This window comes from Moschus berezovskii, chromosome 17, assembly GCF_049115385.1.
Source record: "Moschus berezovskii isolate FMDL1 chromosome 17, NW_MosBer_1.0, whole genome shotgun sequence".
NCBI classification, from domain to species: domain Eukaryota; kingdom Metazoa; phylum Chordata; class Mammalia; order Artiodactyla; family Moschidae; genus Moschus; species Moschus berezovskii.
Genome location: NC_142476.1, coordinates 2371577 through 2388763, shown reverse-complemented (window position 1 = coordinate 2388763; position 17187 = coordinate 2371577). Strand labels below are relative to the sequence as shown.

The following is a 17187-nucleotide window of genomic DNA, read 5'->3' as shown; positions in this document are numbered from 1 at the left end:
TCATGAACTTAACATTCCAGGTTCCTATGCAATATTGCTCTTTATAGCATTGGACCTTGCTTTCATTACCAGTCACATCCATAACTGGATGTTATTTTTGCTTTGATTCCATCTCTTCATTCTTTCTGGAGTTATTTCTCCACTGATCTCCAGTAGCATATTGAGCACTTACCATCATGGGGAGTTCATCTTTCAGTGTCCTATCTTTTTGCCTTTTTGTACTGTTCATGGGGTTCTTACGGCAAGAATACTGAAGTGGCTTGCCATTCCCTTCTCCAGTGGACCACATTTTGTCAGAACTCTCCACCATGACCTTTCTGTCTTGGGTGGACCTACACTGCATGGCTCATAGTTTCATTGAGTTAGACAAGACTGTGGTCTATCACTGAGTTATGGTTAATCTACCTGATACGTTTAGGTTTTACTGAATACTTCAATAAATAAAGGCCAAATGTATGAATTATTTTACATAGTTTAGCAAAGATTCATAGTACAAAAAATTAACACTACAATCTGTCTTATGTATGTAACTTTCCACTATACATAAATTCTATATATGGTGTGAAGCAAGGACCTAAACTCACAAACAAACTAAATGATGAGTGAATTCTAGATAATTTCCAAATTCCATTCTGTGTGGTTAACAAATGGCATTTTAAAAATAAATAAATTTTGTTTTTACTGTTTGCATAAATAGATACTGCCCAAGTGTAAGACTGTGAATATCTTAAACAGCCTTTCCTAGAAGCTCAATTATCCTACTCTCCAAAGATATAGAGCACTTGGGGACACGTAAAGGGGCATTGGCAGGTGGTTAGTGCTCCTCAGACCATATTTCATAGAGAGAGAAACTGGTGCAGCACTAATTGACCCAGAGGAGGCTGGGATTACTTCTTAAGTTGTCTCAATAAACAGTTTATTGAGTTTAAAAATGAAGCTTGGCAATAAAAAGATGTCTCCACAGTAAAAACAGACCTTTTCTATTTAAGTGCACTGATTGATTTAATCAAGGTATGAGCTTCAAGGGAAAAGAGTAAGGATTGAATTAGCTACTTGAATAATTCAAACCAGACATATATATTACACAGGGCAATATTCATTATAAAAGAGAAAGGCAGAGTGACACTTCTTCACAATATCAAAAAAAAAAAAAAAAAGGTAAGCAACATGTATTTTAACCAGCTTATTTTATAGTAGTATATTCTTTATAATTAAGGAATAAAAAAAAGAAAAAATAAGTTCATTTCAGCCAAATTAATTAATGAGATAAATCTCCTGAACTTGAAATATGCAGGCTGTAACCACAATAAATCAGTTTCATTTTTATGAAAGTGAGTGAGATACTGCATTTGGCACTTGCTTTCTGATAATTATTCAGACATAGATAATTTAATTAGACATTACATGACATTCACATGTCTATAATACATGTTACATATTCACAATATCTATGTATTTTCATAAGTATACATGCATACTCATATATCTAGAGTTAGAAAAATATACAAAAGCTGACTTCGCGTTTTTCTGTTGTCAGGTCTGTGACTGCTATGATCAAATTTTTTATCCCTTTTTTCCCTTTTCCTTATTTAATTACTGCTAAAGATCTCAAAGTTATATAATTACTTTTCAACGCCTAACATGTAAAATATAAGTAGAGATTTAAGATTGCTGGGGGCCAGCCATAATGAGGTTGAGGACACATTACATCAAATTCTTATTTATTTCATATTCTAAACTACAAGTGAACATATGACTTGCTATGATGTTTTATTTGTACTATAAACTTCTGTGGTTTATCACATGGAATTTGCATGATGATGTCAAGAACATATTTCTTATTTTTCTGATGAAAGTTTAAGTCTCTTTCTTACAGAGTGGTCTGGAGAATGATGGTGGTGGGAGAGGGTGGTGCTTAACTGGGCCTGCCAGTGTGTTCATGAAGAAAGGGCACAGCAGTGGGTTGCCAATAGTGACATACCTGTCATAAGTCATTGAAATAAGAAGGCGGCACTCAGTGACCCCAAACACCAGAAATAAATAATTTGAGCCGCACAGGCCATAAAGGATATATTTCTAGCTTGTCAACAAAGATCTGTTAATAACCTGGGGACAGTGATCACACTGCCCTTTGGTTATCTGATCACACTGTCCTTTGGTTATCTGAGATGTAGCTCACAAGACGAACATCAAAGGAAACATGAAAAAAAAAAACACATATGAAAATTGAAAATTAGGAAGCTCACGGCAGAAAAATACAAATAAAAAGCTAATAGAAACCAAATTGATCAGGAAACAGAAGCATTTTTCAAAAGAAAATGCCACCCGTCACCGAGGGCAATTCTTGTCCTGAAAATAGGCTGCACAACATATTTTCTGTTTTTGTTGTTGTCTGATTTACTGTTACTTATAAACCTGTACTCTTTCAGTTCAGTTCAGTTCAGTCGCTCAGTCGTGTCCAACTCTTTGCAACCCCATGAATCACAGCACGCCAGGCATCCCTGTCCATCACCAACTCCCGGAGTTCACTCAAACTCATGTCCATCGGATAGTCGGTGATGCCATCCAGCCATCTCATTCTCTGTTGTCCCCGTCTCCTCCCACCCCCAATCCCTCCCAGCATCAGAGTCTTTTCCAGTGAGTCAACTCATTGCATGAGATTAGTTGCTTAGTTGTGTCCAATTCTTTGCCACCCCACATACTGTAGTCCACCAGGCTCTTCTAACCAAGGGATTCTTCAGGCAAGAATACTGAAGTAGGTTGCAAATATATAACTTATTGCAATTAGATCGGAGAAGGCAATGGCAAGCCACTCCAGTACTATTGCCTGGAAAATCCCATGGATGGAGGAGCCTGGTGGGCTGCAGTCCATGGGGTCGCTAGGGGTCGGACACGACTGAGCGACTTCACTTTCACTTTTCACTTTCACACATTGGAGAAGGAAATGGCAACCCACTCCAGTGTTCTTGCCTGGAGAATCCCAGGGACAGGGGAGCCTGATGGGCTTCCATCTATGGGGTCACACAGAGTCGGACACGACTGAAGTGACTTAGCAGCAGCAGCAGCAGCAGCCTCATAGAAATAATTTTAAAGCAAATAAGTTTATTGAAACTATACGGGATATATGTCAAATGGAAAGTGTGGCCCCAGAAAACAGAAATGTGGTCATTTTTGCTAAACTGAAATATAATTTACTGCCTTGGATCGGAAAATGATGTGACTTATATTAGCGTTCTCTTTGAACTTTGTGATACTAGCCCTTCTGTGGAAACATTGTATTGTTATGTCAAAAACTGAATTTGTGAATTGGGCTCAAAGGGTTAAATCTCTGAAATTGTATTATCATGTTTGCCTTTGTTATAAAACAAATAAGAAGTAAAAATATAATTTATTAGTCATGGTTGCATTGTGTGTGTCAGTCCTTAACTCATGGGTAAAGGAAAATAGAAAGATGAAAAATGCATGCATACTTTTTTGTACATCTGTTTGATTATCCTCTATCTCCCTGACGTCTGACTTTAAATTTTCTCAATAGTGAGGAAGATATGGAAAACAATTCCCAGCCTAAAAAAAAAAAAAGAATACACTACAGACAAAGATGGATAAACACTTTCTCTTGGTTCTTATTTAAACAACTGCAGTAAATAGTTTGGTTGAACCCTCTTTTTTTTTTTTTCCAGTATGCATAATAATTTTTATTTCTATATACTACAAATGGAAAATTAGAAATGAAATTGTTAAATGTTGTTGTTATCATTCAGTCGACCAGTCGTGTCTGACTCTTTGTGACCCTATGGACTGCAGGATGCCAGGCCATTCTATCCCTCATCTCCTGGAGTTGCGAAGTTCATGTCCATTGAATTGCCAGCCAACCATCTTATGCTCTGTCACCATCTTCTTCTTCTGCCTTCAATTTTTCCCAACATCAGGGTCTTTTCCAATGAGTCGGCTCTTTGTATCAGCTGCCCAGAGTTTTGGAGCTTCATCTTCAGCCTCAGTCCTTCCAATGTATATTCAGGGTTGATTTCCTTTAGGATTGCCTGATTTGATCTCCTTGCAGTCCAAGGGACTCTCAAGAATCTTCTCTAAAACCACAGTGCAAAGACATAAATTCTTAGGCTCTCTGCCTTCTTTATGGTCCAACTCTCACATCCATACATGACTACTGGAAAGATCATAGCCTTGTTATATTGTTAAATACCTGTTATAAATTCATCATAATTATTAAATGCTTAAAGATATATACAAAATATAGAAGCCAATATGGTAAAAATTAGAAAATATTCCTTAAAGATATTAATGGAGGCATAAACAAATGAGATCTTACCATGTTTATTTACTGATTTATTCAATATTAGGTAAATACCACAATTTCTCAAATAAAACTCAATTTAAATTTAAGCAGAAATTCTTTTTTGATAAGAATTGAGAAGCTACAACCAAAATACATAAAGGAGCTAAAATCAAATTATATGGAGCGAAAATCTAGAATAGCTGAACTAACTTTAAAATGAAGATTAAACTTGTAATATGAACATTAAGACAAGCAGTAATGATATCCAGTCTTATTCCAAAGCTACAATTATTTTTTAAAGTCTGCTTCTGATATAAAAATTGGCAATAGATATCAATGAAAAGATATTGGTAGATCAGAAATAGATTCATGTGTATATGAACAATAACTGTTCCACAAGCAAAAGAAAAAAAAAAGCCATTTTTTGGAGAAAGAATAGACTTTTCAACTTCTCCTTTCATCTTGTTTATGTCCTGAGACCTTGTAACCAGGGGGACATTCCCTCCAGTTTCTGCTGGCTGAAGATGCTGGTTATCAGGTTTGCATCAAGGCAAGCCAGTAGGGTTGGCTGGGGCCAGAGTCATGAAGTGACAGGTAGCATCCCCTTGTCCAACCATACCAGTTCTTAGGGGAGTTAGTTTTAAGAATGAGTTCCAGTCCATAGGGAATTTTGTCACTTTTATCTTCATTGCTGAAAAATATCTTGATCTGGAAAAATCCAATCCCAGTATTGCCTACTTGTCACAGCTTTGTAGTTCTATGGCTGGAGGCACAAAGGACCTTACTTTTTTAGGCTATCTTTGGAAGGAACTCTGGACCTTGGGGAAGGAAGCTGCATATTTTTCCCTTCTTTTAGAATGTCTCTTGCTTCCATAGACAAGTCATGTCATCATTGTTTAGCCACTGCTGCTGCTGCTAAGTCGCTTTAGTCGTGTCCGACTCTGTGCAACCCCATAGACAGCAGCCCACCAGGCTCCCCCGTCCCTGGGATTTTCCAGGCAAGTATACTGGAGTGGGTTGCCATTGCCTTCTCCAATGCATGAAAGTGAAAAGTGAAAGGGAAGTCGCTCAGTCATGTCCAACTCTTCACGACCCCATGGACTGCAGCCCACCAGGCTCCTCCGTCCATGGGGTTTTCCAGGCAGCAGTACTGGAGTGGTGTTCCATGAACCATCTTTGTATAACAGGCACTGTGGACTCAATCACCTGTGGCCAGGTAAGTGCATTCACATGTTAGTGCAATGGCTATGTGGAATGGGGGAGAAGAGTGTGAAGAATGTTCTTAGATAATTTATACAGAGGGAGAGCAGAAAAAAAAAAGTAGTGCATCTGTGCTAACTTGGTTAAACTTTGATAAAGATAGGAAATTACTGTATTTCTAAGATCTGAGTGTTCTATTTTTTTTTATTTACTTTAATTGGAGGCTAATTACTTTACATTATTATATTGGTTTTGCCATACATTATTGCAAAGAGTTGGATGCTACTGAGTAACAAACACATATACATCCTAATTTAAGGTGAAGCTTCACTGTAGACAATCATTCAGGGACAGGTGGCTCTTATATTTTCCACTGGGGACTTCCACAGTTTTTGGCATCATTTTGTGGTTTTGCAGCCAAAATTCAAGAATTCTAGGAGATGTCCTCTTGTTATTGAGTCCAAGTTCGCGCTGCTCTCCACACAACAAGCCAATGAATGAATCTGAGAGACAAAGTGTTTAGGCAAGGAAAATGACTTTATTCGGAAAGCGGCTGACCCTGACTATTCACTGGAAGGATTGATGCTGAAGCTGAAGCTTTAATACTCAGCCTGATGTGAAGAGCTGACACATTGGAAAAGACCTTGATGCTGGGAAAGATTGAGGGCAGGAAGAGGAGGGGTGTCAGAGGATGAGAGGTTGGATGGCATCACTGACTTAATGGAAATAAGCTGAGTGGACTCAGGGAAACAATGAAGGACAGGAAAACCTGCTGTGCTGCAATTCATGGGGTCTCAAAGAGTCAGACCTGACTGAACAATAATTGTCACATATGGTTCATTGCTTCTTGAGGCTAGTTTTCTCCATGACATTTTCTTCAGCCATTTATTTTGGTCCCCTGGTCCTGGTCAAAATAGTCCTCCTTTGATAATTCTTGCTTTGTTGACCATGGCCTTGGATTTCTGTGGTCAAGTCAGGAGGAAGGAGCAGAAAAGTTGCAGGAAGGGGAACCCCTTCCAGAGCCCAAAATGGGGCTCTCGTCTAACACTCAGAAATGAATTGTCAGAGGAGACAGTCACTGACAAAGCAAGAAACTTTATTGGGAATGGACGCCCAGGCAGAGGCCAGGGTGGTGAGGGAACCCAGGATTACTGTCCTGCCATGAGACTCACAGGCTACTGTTTTATATTGATGGAATTAGTTTCCAGGTCGTCTTTGCCTGATCATTCTGACTCAGGGTACTTTCTGGTGGTGAATGCATTGGTCAGCCAAGGTGGATGTCAACAAGAAGGCTTCTGGGAGGTGGTAGGACATGTGGAGTCTCCTTTTGACCTTTCCCAGATTCTTCCAGTTGATGGTGTCTTGTTAGCTCCTGACCAGGACTTCCCGTGGTAAAATAATTCATGAAACTATGTACTAAGGTTTCTAGCCAGGGTGGGGAGATTCAGTCAGTGTGTTTCCCCTAACAGAAACAGTGAGAATGCCATGCACATGAATCAGCAACAAAGAATGCACATTAACAAAGAATGCAAATTTTAGTTCTCAGCAATGACAGGAGAACACAGAGGGGAAAAACACAAAACAAAGCACAAAATCACTCGTCAAACAGTTTTAATTTTGAGGGTCCTATTACACAACCATCAAGATAAAAGAGAAAATTGTTACATATTATTGTACTCAGGAATTACACTTCAGAGTTAAAAGGTTGTGATACCTTGCAATGCACATTGCTTTTTTTCTTGTTGCATAACACATTATCAAAATTTTAGTTTAAACACACACAGATACATATACACAGACACACAGTAATTATTCCTGAGTTCTGTGGGCCAGAACTCTTATCATAGAGTTGCATATTCTTCTGTGTAGGATCTCACAAGATTGCATTCAGTGTCCTATCCAGGGTTGTAGACTCAGCTGAGGATTAACTGGAGAAAAGACCCCATTTTGTTAGCATAATTCAGTTGCTTGCAGCTGTCAGACTGAAGGTGTCACTTCTGGCTAGATACTGGCAATAGGCTCTCTGTTCCTTGCTGCATGGTTCTCATCATAACCAAAAACTAATATGATAGTTTGCTTCTTTAAGGCAGCATGGGCAATAGAGAATCTCACTGAGATGGATGCTACAGGCTTCTGTAATGGATTCTTATTTACATAATCATAGGCATCCTATTGCACTTCCCTGCCTGGACCAGTAGCAAGGGATGTGACCAGCTATATTCAGTTGGAAGGTATTGACTAGAAGTATGGTAATCAGGAGGAAGGGACCAAAGAACCCACCTTAGGAGTCTGTCCATCATGGAAGAAAATTCACGATGTTAATCTCATGACCATGCTAATTTTATGCCTGGAGACAGTTTCCTGATCAAAGTATGGATAAATAGAACTGAAAGAATAGCACAGATATATCACTGAGCTGAGAAGGGAGAGATCAGAACTTAACAAAAGATCCTAAGATCTGTCCCAAGGCACAAAATATAAGGGAGGTGTGTTGGTGGCTGGGGCTGGGGACCGACCAATAGACCTGTATTAAATTTTCCTGAGAGTCTCACAGAGAACAAGGGGATATGCATATCCCAGAGAAGGTTACAGGGGGCTTCTAAGAAAATGACTGCCATGTGGTTGCAGAAAGAATGGAGATACCAGAGATAAAGCATAGCTCAGTCATAGGAGTTGCCTCCCAACCATAAGAGTCAACATCTGAGTATATTTGTGAGGTGGGCGACATTGAGCCTCTGGGCCAGACATCTGGTGTTGTCAAGTGGAATAGAATTTAGCCTTCGTTCTCACCCAAATACTCCAAGGACAAAGCAAGTGATAAAAGCTGAGCCCTGCCGAAGCCAAGAGACAGGTAGGTGCCCACTGCTGAGGTCAAGGAAGACTTCCCTGTGTGCACATGTGCAGAAAGGCTTCCTGGGATTTGAACAGGGAGGGGCTCCACCCTGCAATAAGGGTGAACATGCACCCACAGGCCTCTGTTGTGGGATCCATCTTAGAAAAATTGTGCACTCCTCTTGAGGAGGATACAGGGACCTGTCAGGTTCAAGGAATAAACAAGACAATTGGCCAAAGGTGAACAAAGCCCTGGAAGGACAGTGCTATGTGTGTGATTTACACACCTCCACACTGTGCTCCTCCCCACTCAGGAACCGACCCCTCCTCTCAGGGTGTGCATCTCTGCCTAGTTTCTGATGCACTGCTCTCCTCCTCATTAGAGATGATGTCCATGTCCTTTCTTTCTGGGAGTGTATCTCTGCCCTGCTTCTGAGTTGGATAAACAAACTGTTTTCCTGTGTGATCTCCCATGCATTGAGCTATATCTCTAATAGTAAAATTTGTACCTGTTTTTACAGTTTTTCTCTTCTTGAAACATTCTTGCTTTCAGCTAGGGGCAAGAGTCAGAGTCACTTTAATTCTAACCCCTTGTGGTCTTGTGGCTAGGACTCATGGCTTTCATCCCATGCATCATAGGCTATTTAAATTATCTAGAATATGAAAAGCTCAGGAAGACTAACCCACTGTCCAGAAAAAAAATAAAATAATCAATTGAAAATGACTGCAAGATGTCTCAAGTGATGGATTTAGCAATGTCTCCCATACTCTTTTAATAGGATAGTCAAGGACATGAAATAAAATATAGCTAAACAAAATTTGAGTTAAATACAGAGTTTCAGGGCTTCCCTGGTGGCTTAGATGGTAAAGAATCATCTTGCAATGAGGGAGACCTGAACTTGATCCCTGTCTTGGGAAGATTCCCTGGTGAAGGGAACAGCTACCCTCTCCAATATTCTCGTCTGGAGAATTCCATGGACAGAGGAGCCTGGCATTCTACAGTCCATGAGGTAACAAAGAGTCAAACATGACGGCATGACTTTCACTTTCACACAGAGAGAATTTCAACAAATACATAAAACCTGTAAAAAATGCACTGAAATTCTAGAGTGAAAGGTAAAACAAAGGGAACAAAATACAAGTGAAAAGTAAGTAAAATGAAAAAGTAATGAGATTAGATTTACAGCAACCTGGACATGTGCAAGGAAATGCCAGTGAACTTGAATTTAAATTCTGGAAAAAAAATAAAACCCATAAAGAGTATTTTTAAATTATGTAAAAAAAGTCACAGCCTCAAGAATAGGCATTTTCGTACATGTGTCTCTTTCAATTCTGGTTTCCTCGGTGTGTATGCCCTGGAGTGCGATTGCTGGATCATCTGGCAGTTCTATTTCCAGTTTTTTGAGGAATCTCCACACTGTTCATTGCAGAACTGTTTATAATAGCCAGGACATGGAAGCAACCTAGATGTCCATCTGCAGACGAATGGATAAGAAAGCTGTGGTACATATACACAATGGAGTATTACTCAGCCATTAAAAAGAATGCATTTGAATCAGTTCTAATGAGGTGGATGAAACTAGAGCCTAATATACAGAGTGAAGTAAGCCAGAAAGAAAACCACCAATACAGTATACTAATGCATATATATGGAATTTAGAAAGATGCAAATGACAACCCTGTATACGAGACAGCAAAAGAGACACAGATGTATAGAACAGTCTTTGGGACTCTGTGTGAGAGGGTGAGGGTGGGATGATTTGGGAGAATGGCATTGAAATATGTATATTATCACATGTGAAACGAATCATCAGTTCAAGGTCAATGCATGTTACAGGATGCTCGGGACTGGTGTGCGGGGATGACCCAGAGGGAGGATAAAGAGAGGAGGGAGGTGGGAGGGGGGTTCAGGAGGGGGAACTCATGTACACCCGGGGCGGATTCATGTCAATGTATGGCAAAACCAACCAATATACTATTGTAAAATAATTAGCCTCCAATAAAAATAAATAAATAAAGGAAAAAATAAAAAAGAATAGGCATTGTCTAAAATTGCCTAAAATAGGAATAACTAAGGGTCAAGTGTAAAGAAATGATTATAGTGATAGAATAATTTTCAAATTTGTTGGAAATCATGAATATATGTATTATAGTGAGCCCCTTTAGACTGAATAAGAATAAAATCTATCACACCATAGTGAGACTGTTACAGAAGGCAAGGTTGTGTCCCTGATGCACAGTGAAGTCAAACATAGCTGAAACATCCCAGTTTGGAGCAGAGAAAGCTCGACTGCAGGGCATGTAAAAACAGGTACCTCACACTCCAAAAACATTTGGTACTCTTGCAAGCATTTAAACAAATAATTTTTAAAGGCCAGATGAGGGAGAAGGCCCCAATATACATGATCAGCTCATGTACAATTATGTATTTGGTTGATTCTGAGATAGCAGAGCAGCTAACATTATCAATCATTAGGTGCCAGTGGGTCTGGAAATCAAGCAGTTAATTTCTTCCACTTGGTAGTGATTATTAGCATATGAGGACTTCCCTGGTGGCTCGGATGGTAAAGAATCTGCCTGTAAAGCAGGGGACCTGGGTTTGATTCCTGGGTCGGGAAGATTCCCTGGAGAAGGGAAATCTTCTTATTACCAACAAAAGCTGTATTTGTTTATGGAAGTTTATGGATGAATCAGGGAAACAATTTAAACTGGAAACTCACTCCAGTGTTCTTGCCTGGAAAATCCCATGGACAGAGGAGCCTAGTGGGCTATAGTCCCAAAGAGTAGGGCATGACTGAACAACTAATACTTGACTTTTTCAGCTTCTGAAAAACCCAGGGAATGTGCATGAAATGATATTATCTGGGTACTTTACAGAGAAGCTAGACAGAGGATTTCAGGGAGGTGAAATAGTAGTCCTGATCTGTTAGAAAAATGACTACTTAAAGCTAAAATATTGACAGAGTAAGCTGGGATTATAATATAGATTCAAGTATAATATATGACACAATAACACAAAGAATGCAGTCTGGGGAACTGGCAGTATACTGTTACAAGATTATGACGTTTGTGAAATGTCAGGTGTGAAGTGTAGCTCACCAGGCTCCTCAATCCATGGAATTTTCCAGGCAAGAGTACTGGAGTGGGTTGCCATTTCCTCCTCCAGGGGATCTTCCTGACCCAGGGATAGAACCCGGAACTCCCACATACAGGCAAACGCTTTACTGTCTGAGCCACCAGGGAAGCAAGGTATAAGAAAAATGTATATACATTAGATATTAAAGAGATCATTGTGCAAGTATGTTCAGCATTGTGTGTGTGTGTGTGTGTGTGTGTGTGTGTGTGTGTGTGTGCTGAATTGCTTCAGTCACGTCGGATTCTTTGAGACCCTATGGATTATAGCTCTCCAGGTTCCTACGTCCGAGATTTCCCAGGCAAGAAAACTGGAGTGGGTTTCCATGCCCTCCTCCAGGGCATCTTCCCAACCCAGGGATTGAACCCTGTGTCTCTTATGTCTCCTGCACTGGCAGGTGGGGTCTTTAGCACTAGCTCCCCCTAGAGTGTGTTCTGAGTATGAGGCAAATCTGTCAAAATCAGAAGCAAAGAACCCTTTCAAAGAACACTTCAGAAATAGAAAAGCATTTTTAAAGCAGCAGTAAGATGGGAGAAAAGAACCAGACATTTGTTTGTACTATATACGTAGTTTAAATTGTTTCCCTGATTCATCCATAAACTTCCATAAACAAATACAGCTTTTGTTGGTAATAAGAATATTTCCCAGCTTCCGGAAGGCTTTTGTAAGAATTCCTCCCAGCGATGAGTGCTGTGTATGTGTACACAGGGCGGGGCAGGCGGGATGGAAGACGCATCTTCTCTTTTCTGGCTGCAGGGAGCTCGTGTCAGAGCCTAGTCATGATCCTCAAATTCTCAAACTTGGCATTTAGGGATCCTTTACCTGGGAATAACAAGGTTTGTGTCACAGGATTCCTGATCAAAATTCTGTGTATAACACAGTCATAATGTTCTTGTTGGCACATTCTGTGTGGTAAGTGTTTGCCCTAAAACCTGTGGGGATGGTAGGGGCACATGATTTAGAGTCAGAAAACACAGTCTTTATTCTTTTACTTAGAGTCTAATTATACATTTTTGGCCTTGATAGTGGGATCCAGCTGGTAGAGGTCAGTGTTAGGTACTGGCTTCCCTGGTGGCTCAGAGGTTAAAGCGTCCGCCTCCAATGCGGGAGACCCAGGTTCGATCCCTGGGTCAGGAAGATCCCCTGGAAAAGGAAACGGTAACCCACTCCAGTATTCTTGCTTGGAGAATCCCATGGATGGAGAAGCCTGGTAGGCTACAGTCCATGGTGTCGCAAAGAGTCGGACACAACTGAGCGACAGAATGGAATGGAACGGAGCGTCCCCTAATAGAAGTGTGGTAAAATGGTTGCAAGGGAGTAAAACCTCCTGACAAAGGAAAAACGCTGAGGCTCAAAATTCAAAGAAATAGTCTCCTAATACAGTGTAGATGAACAGAAACCCAGGCCTGGAAAAATGACTCCGTTACAGGAACAATAGCAAAACTTAGTCTGTAAATATTAGATTCATGCTTGAAGTGCTTCTTTCCACAAAATACATGCATGTGGGTTGAATCTGAGAAATTTAAATTACTAAATGTTTCAATAAGAAAGAGGAGTTTTTAATTTAGAAAATATTATAAGTAATGGTTGTTCTTGGGACTTCCCTGGTAGTCAAGTGGTTAAGACTTCACCTTCAAGTGCAGAGGTTCGATCCCTGGTCAAACAAACAAACAACAACAACAAAAACATGAAACAGAAGCAATATTGAAATACATTTAATAAAAACTTTAAAAAGATCCACATTAAAAAAAAAAAAACTTCAAATAGTATAGTTGTTCTTAATCTTTCTTTATAGATTTCATTGATGAGCTGTATGTGTCTATTCAGTGATCCCCAGAGTGTCTGAGAGATAATCATACTTTGAGTAAAATAATCTTAGTTTATCTTAAAGGTGAGAGAATAAGTAAAGCATCTTCAGATGATAATAATGCATGGTTTTCAGAAAAAGAATATTCATAGGAATTAAAGAAAATAAAATAGCACAGGTAAGAAACCAGTTGATAAAGAATTTGGACATTTTCCTGCAGCTACTGTTGGCCCATGAAAGGAGTTTCTTCTTCTAGGACGTCTTTGACCTCAAACTGCATTTAGGAAATGGAGGAGGCATGAAATTATATTCTGTGGGAGACCTGAATGAAAGTCTGGTCAACCGTGGAAGAATTGTTTGCAAAAACACACCAATTTAATTGCCAACAGAAGTGTTTAACTAGCAATTTAGATGTATAGAGGGAAAACAAATATTCCCTTGAAGAAGAAGTGAGGATTTCCTCTATAAAGAGCCTTGTTTTATGAAAGCAAGTTAAGTTCCTGTTTAAAAATCTTATAGATCTTAAACAATGTAACATTTTAAAATATATTTAAAAATCATCAACAGGAATAAAGTAACCAGACGAATTTGAAAAACATAAACATATTAACATTCTATTTTAATTCAAGATAGTTTCTAAATTTCAGGATCAAGATTTAATAAATAATATCAAACAACTATGGGCTTTCCTTTGTGGCTCAGATAGTAAAGAATCTGTCTACAATGCAGGAGACCCAGATTTGATCCCTGGGTTGGGAAGATTCCCTGGAAAAGGGAATGACTATTCATACCAGTATTCTTCCCTGGAAAATTTCACAGAGTAGATAGGCTACACTCCATGATGTCACAAAGAATCCGACATGACTGTATGACTAATATACATGTCAAATAACTAAAATCATGAGTATATATGGGTTGAGCACCTATTTATTCTTTAAGATAGCTTTATTTAAGGTAAGTTTCTTACTTTCTGCATTAAAAAATTAAATAATGTGTTTGAAACATTTGAAATATTTGCACCTAATTTGTCTATTGTTAACATAATACTAACAATATTATTCATTTACAAAAATAATCTATTAAGAAAACTGTAATCAAAGAATGTTTCATTCAAATTAATCAAGCATATTTGGCTAAACTGTCAATAAATAAATGTTGCCATTACAATTAAAATGATTTTAATGAGAAAGAATCACCTTTTATTAGTGAATTTCCTTCTGTAGAGCTTCCTGAGTGGCACTAGTGGTAAATAATCTGCCTACCAGTGCAGGAGACATAAGAGACATGAGTTGAACCCCTGGAAGATCCTTTGGATGAGGGCATGGCAACCCACTCCATTATTCTTGCCTGGAGAATCCCATGGACAGAGGAGCCTGGCAGCCTACAGGGTCAAAAAGACTTGGACACGACTGAACATCTGAGCACTTCCCTCTGTAGGGGAATATATGAAGCATTTTTTGCGTCCAAATTTCCTGAAGAAGAATATTTAGCTTAACCTTTTTGGTTGATTTTTATTATTGTTTATGTTGCTCAATCAAATCAGACCACAAACAGGGAAGGAATTGGACACAATATCTTACTACATTTGTGAAACTTTTATATATATTTATCTTTCTTTTCCCTATGAACATTTAATTTTGACTAGAAAGTATTTAAATGTCCAAAATTAATAGGATTTAAATAGTTAAAAGTAAAAATGTTGTATTTTTAAGCAATTAAAGTGAAAGTGAAGTCACTCAGTCATGTCCGACTCTTAGCGACCCCATGAATTTCAGCTTACCAGGCTCTTCCATCCATGGGATTTTCCAGGCAAGAGTAATGGAGTAGGGTGCCATTGCCTTCTCCAATTTAGATGTATTTTAATTCAATAATTTGGAATTTTAATTGGTGGAACCTTATGATCTTGAATATAAAAGCTTTTTCTCTTACGTTCTTATAGTTTTAACTTTCTCAGTTCTTAGAAAATAACCACTTCTAATACTAATTTCTACATTTAAGTTAATTCAGAAGCATTTATGAAGTAGTAAACTAGGGTAGAGCCTTATGCCATATCTTTATAGAATGAGTTAAAAGATATAATATTAAGCATAAAAAGGATCCATAGTCAATAGAACATTGTGTTAGATGTATTATACCAGATATTATTATATTATAGACTAGGTTGATTGGGAGAAAAATATCATGGAAGTTAGATAATTAATAGTTGATGTTTTGACTGTAAGAAGTCCTTTATCTGCTTTCTCCACTCTCATGTCATAATTTAAATTAAAATGATGAGACACATAGATTTTATTAGAATGTAGATGTAACTTTATAATTCAACTAAGATTTTTTTTCTGCAGATGAGTTTATAGACCTTGATTTCAAATCAAATTTCCCCAAATCGCAGAACACAAGTGTGTCAGAAAGTAATTGAGACCTGATTAAGACCAAAGCCCGTGTCCTAGTCCGATTGTACAAAAAGAAAATGCAGTCAAGAAATGTAAATTTAGAGAAAGAAGATCATTTGAAAATTACAGAAACAAATCTCGCTGTCATGATGGAATTTGTTCTCCTGGGTTTCACTGATATTCATTCCCCAGTTTCGATGGTTTCTTTTTGGAATATTCTTAGTCATCTATATGATTATCCTGTTGGGGAATGGCGTCATTATTCTAATAACCAGAGTAGATGCCACTCTTCAGACACCCATGTATTTTTTTCCTTTGCATTTTTCTTTCCTAGAAATCTGTTATGTATCCGTAACTCTTGTCAGGATGCTCGTGGACTTTTGGACCCAGAAAGGAACCATTTATTTTTTCACTTGCACTACATAAATGTGGTTCTTCCTTATGCTGGGAGCAACTGATTGCTTCCTGCTGGCTGTGATGGCCTATGATCGCTGCATGGTCATCTGTGACCCTCTGCACTATCCCCTGGTCATGCGCCTCCAGGTCTGTGTCGGGCTGGTGATTGCCTCCTGGATTGGCGGTGCTCCGATTCAGATAGGCCAGACATGCCAGATTTTCTTTCTGCCTTTCTGTGGCTCCAACACAATCAATCATTTCTTCTGTGACATTCCACCATTATTAAAACTGAGTTGTGGAGACATCTTTGTTAATGAGATGGCAATCTATATATTTGCTATACTGTTTGTCACTGTTCCCTTTCTGTTGATACTTGGATTCTTTTCACCACCATCCTGAAGTTGCCAGCAAACACAGGAAGGACCAAAGCTTTCTCCACTTGCTCTTCCCACATCACTGTTGTACTTTTATTCCAAGGATCAGCCATTGTCACCAACTTAAAGCCTAAATCAAATCAGAATGAAGGACTAGATAAACTGCTGTCTCTTTTCTACACCATTTTGACTCCAGTGTTCAATCCTGTCACATATAGTCTGTGGAACAAAGACATTAGAAAGGCAATGAGAAAATGTCTTTCCTAATTATCAGGATTATGAGACATTTGATATAATACAGAAATTATGCTGCATTTATGTATGTAATTTGTTCACAGACTTAACTGAAATTTACTGTTCAGTATTGTCCTAAATTTTTAAATAAGGTCATGCTGTAATTTATTTTAGTAGTGTAGGAGTCCGACAGTGACCACGAAAAAGAATGGTTAAGGAAGCAGAGATGTGCTTGTAAACAAGACTCTCTGCTTGGGCAGAGCATGCTTGCAAACAGGATGTTCTGCCAAAAAGCCTGCACACAATATCCAAGGTTAATGATCCGCTCGCATACAAGGAAATATGCCCTCCTTAAAAATAAGAAAGAGGCTGGAATTCTGGGCAGGCTTCTTAGTAAACATGCTGTGGTCACTGCCTCCCTTTGCTCCTCCCATCCTTGAAATATGTTTGGGTTTTTGTCCTTGTTTGGTAAAAAAATGTATTGCTTAGATTTTTGTATGTGTCCAGCTACCGGGGTATAAAAATAA

General features: G+C 38.8%; 1 pseudogene; it reads left to right on the top strand.

Moving 5' to 3' along the window:
• The first annotated feature begins 15802 nt into the window (after nt 1-15802).
• Nucleotides 15803-16693, top strand: LOC129551029 (olfactory receptor 10AG1-like; annotated as a pseudogene).
• The last annotated feature ends 494 nt before the right edge of the window (nt 16694-17187 follow it).